General features: G+C 32.2%; 1 long non-coding RNA gene across 1 annotated transcript; it reads right to left on the reverse strand.

Annotated features, from left to right (window-relative positions):
* Positions 1-1,056: 1,056 nt before the first annotated feature.
* LOC134691452 (uncharacterized) lies at positions 1,057-6,046 on the reverse strand. Its single transcript, XR_010102140.1, has 2 exons — positions 5,808-6,046; positions 1,057-2,289 (listed from the first exon to the last, which is right to left on the reverse strand). It is a non-coding gene; the product is annotated as an uncharacterized LOC134691452 (long non-coding RNA).
* Positions 6,047-6,413: the final 367 nt, after the last annotated feature.

Raw genomic sequence — 6,413 nt, forward strand, 5'->3', positions numbered from 1 at the left:
AAGTTTTCCCCACCAACCTTATAAGTCCTGCCATTAATCCAAAGAAGGCCAATAAATGAGACGACTATATGTTTCTTCAAAAGTAGGTATACATGCATGAATTTCATCTTTAATAATCGAAACACTAACGTCAAATATTACAGAAAGCATGTGATATGACGGATACGATCATAACCAGAGCATAAAAAGAAGTATTCTGTTTTCATATGAAGATGTAGTATCAGCGCCAATGAGACAACTCCCTATCCAAATTACAATTTATAAAAGTAAACTATTATAGGTCAATGTTCGGCCTTCAACATATGCATGCCTTTAGATTGGCATACTTTAACTACAGTTTAACACAACGACCAATATTACAGGGGCGGATCAAGCCATTTTAAAAAAGGGGGGTTTCTAACCCAGGACAAAAAAAGGGGGGGGGGGCTAGTCCAACTACATGTCCCCATTCAAAGACATTGATCGTAAAAAAGTTTAAAAAAAAGGGGGTGTTCCAACCACCGGACCCCCCTCCCCCTTCTGGGTCCGCGCCTGTATTTAATATGTTAATTATGGTTACATGTTTTTGCTTGAAAACTCAATTGTTCAACTTTTAAATTCATCATAAAAGAGATACATGTAGCATTTGTTTTGAACGACAGTTTGTATTTACACTTAGAGACGACCAAAGTTTAAATGTTACCTGTAAGTGTAATCGTAATCCTAATCGTAGGTGTATGCGAGTTTTCGCAAAAAACACATTCTGTTTCAACTTGTCAATATTCTGATTTGTCAAATATGGAGGGTATGCAAGAATCTGCTTAATAACACCTCCTTAAAATTTAGATAACTGAGGTTTCTCCCCATATCTTAGAAAAAATTGACACATGTTGATGCAAATCGTGCCCTTACGTATTTTCAGCTATTTTCTTAGGAGTACACGATTGCAAATGTGCATATACTATTTTGTTAGTCTGAGGATTTCGCTCTCTGTTTGGAAAAATATATTAGGCACAATGGGTACTTGCTTCCATTTGTGTAATCTGAAGCTTTTATTTAGCATGTTCAAAAACAAAATAAATGAGAATATACGTTTTATTCAAACTGTTAAATTGTGACTATTTTTTTTAATGAAAATCTGTTTGTCCCAGTTATCTGTATGAATAAAAACTGCATATGTGACACCATAGTCATGACTGAATTCAGTCATCTTGCACTACTACTTTCATCTTAATTTATTTGAATATTCAATTGATAATACATTAAAAATTAGAGATTGGTAGCAGTTGTGTGTGTGCAATATCCTACACAACAAGTAAATGCTCTGAGGGGTATATACAGTTTTTACAGAAGTGCATAAGAAAACTGTTGACTGAATTCAGTCAATTTACAATTAAACATCAGGAATCATCTTCCTTTTTTCAAAACTAGATTATAGTATTATAAAAAAAAATTCCAAGTTGATTCTAAATATACATATTAATGTTAACAATAACGAAAATCTTGACTGAATTCAGTCACTGGCACCACTATTCATTGACATTATAAAGTACATGGTTTGTGCAGTAGAAATATCTATACAATATATACAAACACATTTTAAATCTAAGTCTATGACTGAATTCAGTCACATACTATTATCGTTCTGTCTTATACATTATGGTATTTTCCCTGTTTGTATCCACACCATAGGTGTTTAATAAGTGATCTTGTAGTTTTCAGACATCAAAACAGTTGGTCCATATTCCTATTGACGGTTTATTATTCCTTGAAAACTTCTTTAAGCGTAGTAAGGTAATCTTCTGATGTTACTACTAATAGGAGGTGTACTTCTATCATAATCAGCAACATATTCGTTTTAGAAACAGTGTTATATAGACAATCCCAATATCAGTAGCGTTGATAGCAAAACAGAAATATATAGCCACGACTGGGTCAAGATCGATTGGTAGCAATGCTTGTGATAAACTGTCTTTTTCGTTATGATTAGTGAGGCTACTATTTATAAAAAAAACTGTAACTATGATTAAATATTTTCTTCTCTTATTTATCTTGCTCTCTATATTATTTTATTCTCAATTAATTGTCAATCTTAACTTCTAGGTTGCCTTGGCCGTATTTGGCACAACTGTTTGGAATTTCGGATCCTCAATGTTCATTAACTTTGTGCTTGGTTGGCTTTATGAATGTTTTCGTATGAGATTCACTGATGAGTCCTATGTAGACGAAACGAGCGTCTGGCGTGCTAAATTATAATCCTGATGCCTTTGATGACTCTAAGTTGTCCATTGCTGATAAAGCTTCTTCTACCTACAAAGAAATTTTATCTTTAAATTTGATGTTATTTGTGCATATATTTTACAATTAACGACTATAAAGATACTAGTTATCTTTACATATGAATATCTATACCTTTATCATGTTCATTTTTTAAATTCAAGTAAAATTAAGCTTTAAAAATAATTATTAGAATTTGGATAGGTTGTTTTAAGGTGACACACTTTACCATGTTTACATCAAATAAAATTGACATTTGGCTTAGAGTTAGAGATGAACCACAATATTCTTCTTTTATATTCACTGAAGAAGGAACAAATACTTACATAAAAATTTGCACCTGAATATGACCAATCTAAGAACTTCATACGTTTTTTTGTGTTTTTTTTAATTTGAGAAATTAAAGGGAAATAATTGATAAATTTTCGGTCTACATTCTATTAATCCAAAGATCTGTATACTTTTTGGTTTTGATTCAAAATATTAATTTAGAGATATTGAGTTTGTTTTTTTAAGGGGGGAGGGGGTTCACATGTAGCGCCGTATCTAAAAAAAACAATTTATGATTATTGTTTAAAACTTTGCCCACTTCTTAGTTATATTAATCTTAAGTTCTGTATTCTTTTTGGTGATGCTTCAAAACTTTAATTATGAGTTATTGAGTTTTTTGTATTAAAAAAGTATGTTAAGAAAAGGTGTGTTTTCACATGTCACGCTGTATCTCAGAAACTATCTAAGAAATGATTCCTTCGTGTCATGCTCTATGCTCATTTTAACATGGGTAGGCATTACATTTGTCGATATTTTATACTGAGCGATAGCGAGGTGTAAATGTGGTCAAATATAATGCCTACCCATGTTAAAATGAGCATAGAGTATGACACGAAGGAATTATTTCTATTCTAATAGGATAAATACAGTGTTTTAATAGGTCGAAGCGTACGAAAATACCGTAAAAATGTTTGGCTTTTTCCCGTTTTCTCTCCGAGGAGTCTGTGCATTACATTTCATATTATATAAGTTTAAAAACTATGGGCAGGGTAAATATATGTTGTTTTATAAAAAATACACAATAAAAGTTTATACTTGCTGCTTAAATGTGTACAATTTAAAGGATAACGATGGGAATAACGTTAATATACACAGTAAGTTCGTGCGCATGTGTCAAACATATTTTTTATGCTCATTGGAACACGGCTTTGTTTACAAAGCGTTATAAGGACGTCATATTCGAATTATGATAATGGCATAAAACGACGGGCGTATCATGAGCTCATAGCGCAGCTGTTTATTTAGTAATGCGTGAAGTACAAAACTAACTTTAAGATCGATGACTTGGAAGGAAGAAAAATACACAGATCATTTAGGCATATTTTAGATAAATAAAAAAAAACAGATGTGGTATGATTAAATAAGTTTTTATTGATTCAATATACTGCATATTTTTATAAGATCAGAAACAGGTAAAATTATAAATTATCTCCCCCCAAAGAAAAACATAAAAAAAGTGTCCCCCCTTTTATGCTTTAATGGACCCGAGATGTAGACCGTAGAACTAGACTCTTTACTTGCAAATTTTCAAAACATGTATCACAAGTTCACAATTGGTTCATGTTTAGACAGTAGGGTGCATATCCCAGTTTTTTTGTTAACATAAAACAAAGGCATTTGGTTAAAGTCCGGTTTACATATAACATAAGGACAACTTTCTATATATTTATTTCATATTAAAGAATCGAAAATTCCGGAAATGAATTTGCATCAACATGATTAATGAAAATTGCAACAATAAATGTTAAATTGTTGTAAACCATGTAAACTGAGGTCACAACTTTCAATCATTCAAATATTTATTAAAATAATGAAATAACAAAATTTTTATTGACAATGATTTATAAATGTAAAAAATCAAAATTGTCACTTAATTGCAAACAATATATGTTTGACTTTCGATCCTGCATAGAAGGTGCGAAAATTTAAACCTCGACAAGCGGTTAACCTCTGCAGAAACTGAATTCGCTACCCTATTAGATTGTATGATTTGTCGTAGCCTCGGGTCCTGGCTCACTGATTGCTATAGCCTGTGATCCTGGGCCACTGTTTAACCATAGATCCAGTATAAGCTAACGCTGACGAAATAGAAGGCTGGATTAAGATGTCAGTGTTGCCGGAAGAAATCTCAGTACGACTTATATAATTGATTAATGATTTTTACCTATGAAAATGGGGTCAATATAGGGCAAAATACTTTATATCGATCGAAAAAAAACAAGGAGATCGAGCATTGATAAAAATTCCTTAATTGTTATTTGATAATTTGAATAACAGTTAACAACACACATATTTTCTAAATACCAGTTAACACAAAGTATGAAAGTACCTAATCAACCTAAGCAAAAAAGCCCCCCCCCCTTTTTATTAAAGAATTGTCCATATTTTTACATATAGCTTGGCAGGTCCTTTCTGTAATTTTGATATAATTTGGGTCCAGCCGTTTTTAAAAGGGTCCGGGTTCAAACCCAGGATAGGGGGGGAGACCTATTCAGACGCATTCATCGTCAAAAAGGGGGTTCCACCACCTTAGATACGCCGCTTGTCCCAAAAGCAGTATTTTACCGTTCGCTGTGAAAACTTTTTTGGGGCTAGAAAAGACTAGAGTTATTTTTTTATTTGAATTTATTGTCTGAAAGACCTGCAGAGACAAAATGTAACCCAGAGTTTATGATATAAGTTCACTGACTTGGACTTTCCCGTACTATTTATAGGATATATGATGAGGAGTTGTTTTTATTACTAATAATGATCACATATTCTTGCTGATTAGCAACTGTGAAAAAGGAAACAATTAATTTTCTTCGATGCAGCGACTATCCTGTCCGATAAAGATCTTTGTCAATTTTGGGAAAACGTCCTAGATTTTATCCTTCCTCCGTCAAAGTTTTATCTTTGATTATATCATCATAAATCTGTCTGCGCATCTCATTACAGTATAACCACAGTATCCGTGAAAGGCTTATAATTTACTGTATTCGATACATACGTACAATATCATTTTCAAAAGTTCAGATTTCATTCCCTAAATTTGTCCGTCGAGTATTGATTTGATATTCAAAATTCCTTTTTCAGTTTTTGAGAGATTTCTTTAATTGTCTTGCCTTGTATTTTAAAATCTCATTACTGGTTGGAGTGTATCATCTGGTTAATAAATAAAGCGCGCTTTTCAAACAGCGTAATCACATGGCAACAGAGATTTTTCAAAATGAAATATCCTATACTTTTTGTGTTCATATGAAGAGTTTAATTATATTTTGTAACCAAATACGGGTTCTGAAATATAATATGTGACAAATGGTCTGTATAGGTGTTTTTTTTAAAGAACCTCTTTGATCTCCAACACGTCGGTTGTCTCGTATAAATTCTTTTCGTGTGCGTGCTAGATCACGCCTTTAAGTCTACATGTGTTTTATAAATCTAACGTCTCAGAAATTAAAGAAACTCAGTGTCCTTAAAACAAGTTTTGAGATATAAAATAAGGATTGTTGAATTCTTACCTATTTCAGAGAACTAGTGCAAGGACAGGTGTGGTATGTCCCCAACGACGAATACACATCTAACTTTGCTCATTTTGTGTAGAAAAGGAAACTGCCAAATGAAGATCTATGTCTGTATTTAATTTTTAACTGAACGTCTTCCTGTCAAATTTTTAAGCGCGGAATCTTGTTTACAAATAGGTTACATTTGATAACCTTAACCTTTGCACCTCAACCTATGATTTATTACAGTTGCGAACATTGGGATAGGTGTTACGGAATTTCGATGAATGACTAAACCTTAATGAGGTCAAGAGCAACTCTACAAGATCCAAGTTAAGATAATAACAAGGTCACTTAAAAATTTCTGATTCAGCTTTAAATATTGTAAAATAAAAATGAACGGAGATTCAGACTGAGTTATTACTAATCTATACTAAGTTATTTATGATGTTAATGTATCTCAAGCAATATTAATAAAACTATGTCTTATGATAAGTTATATCAAATTATGTGATAAAATCGTTGGTTTTATTGTTATTTAACTAAATACAATTTTCGCATTTATACTTTGAAACTCTTGAGATTTATAGACAGAACGTAATCTCATAATTTAAATAGCACGGT

This window comes from Mytilus trossulus, chromosome 11 (genome assembly GCF_036588685.1).
Source record: "Mytilus trossulus isolate FHL-02 chromosome 11, PNRI_Mtr1.1.1.hap1, whole genome shotgun sequence".
NCBI classification, from domain to species: domain Eukaryota; kingdom Metazoa; phylum Mollusca; class Bivalvia; order Mytilida; family Mytilidae; genus Mytilus; species Mytilus trossulus.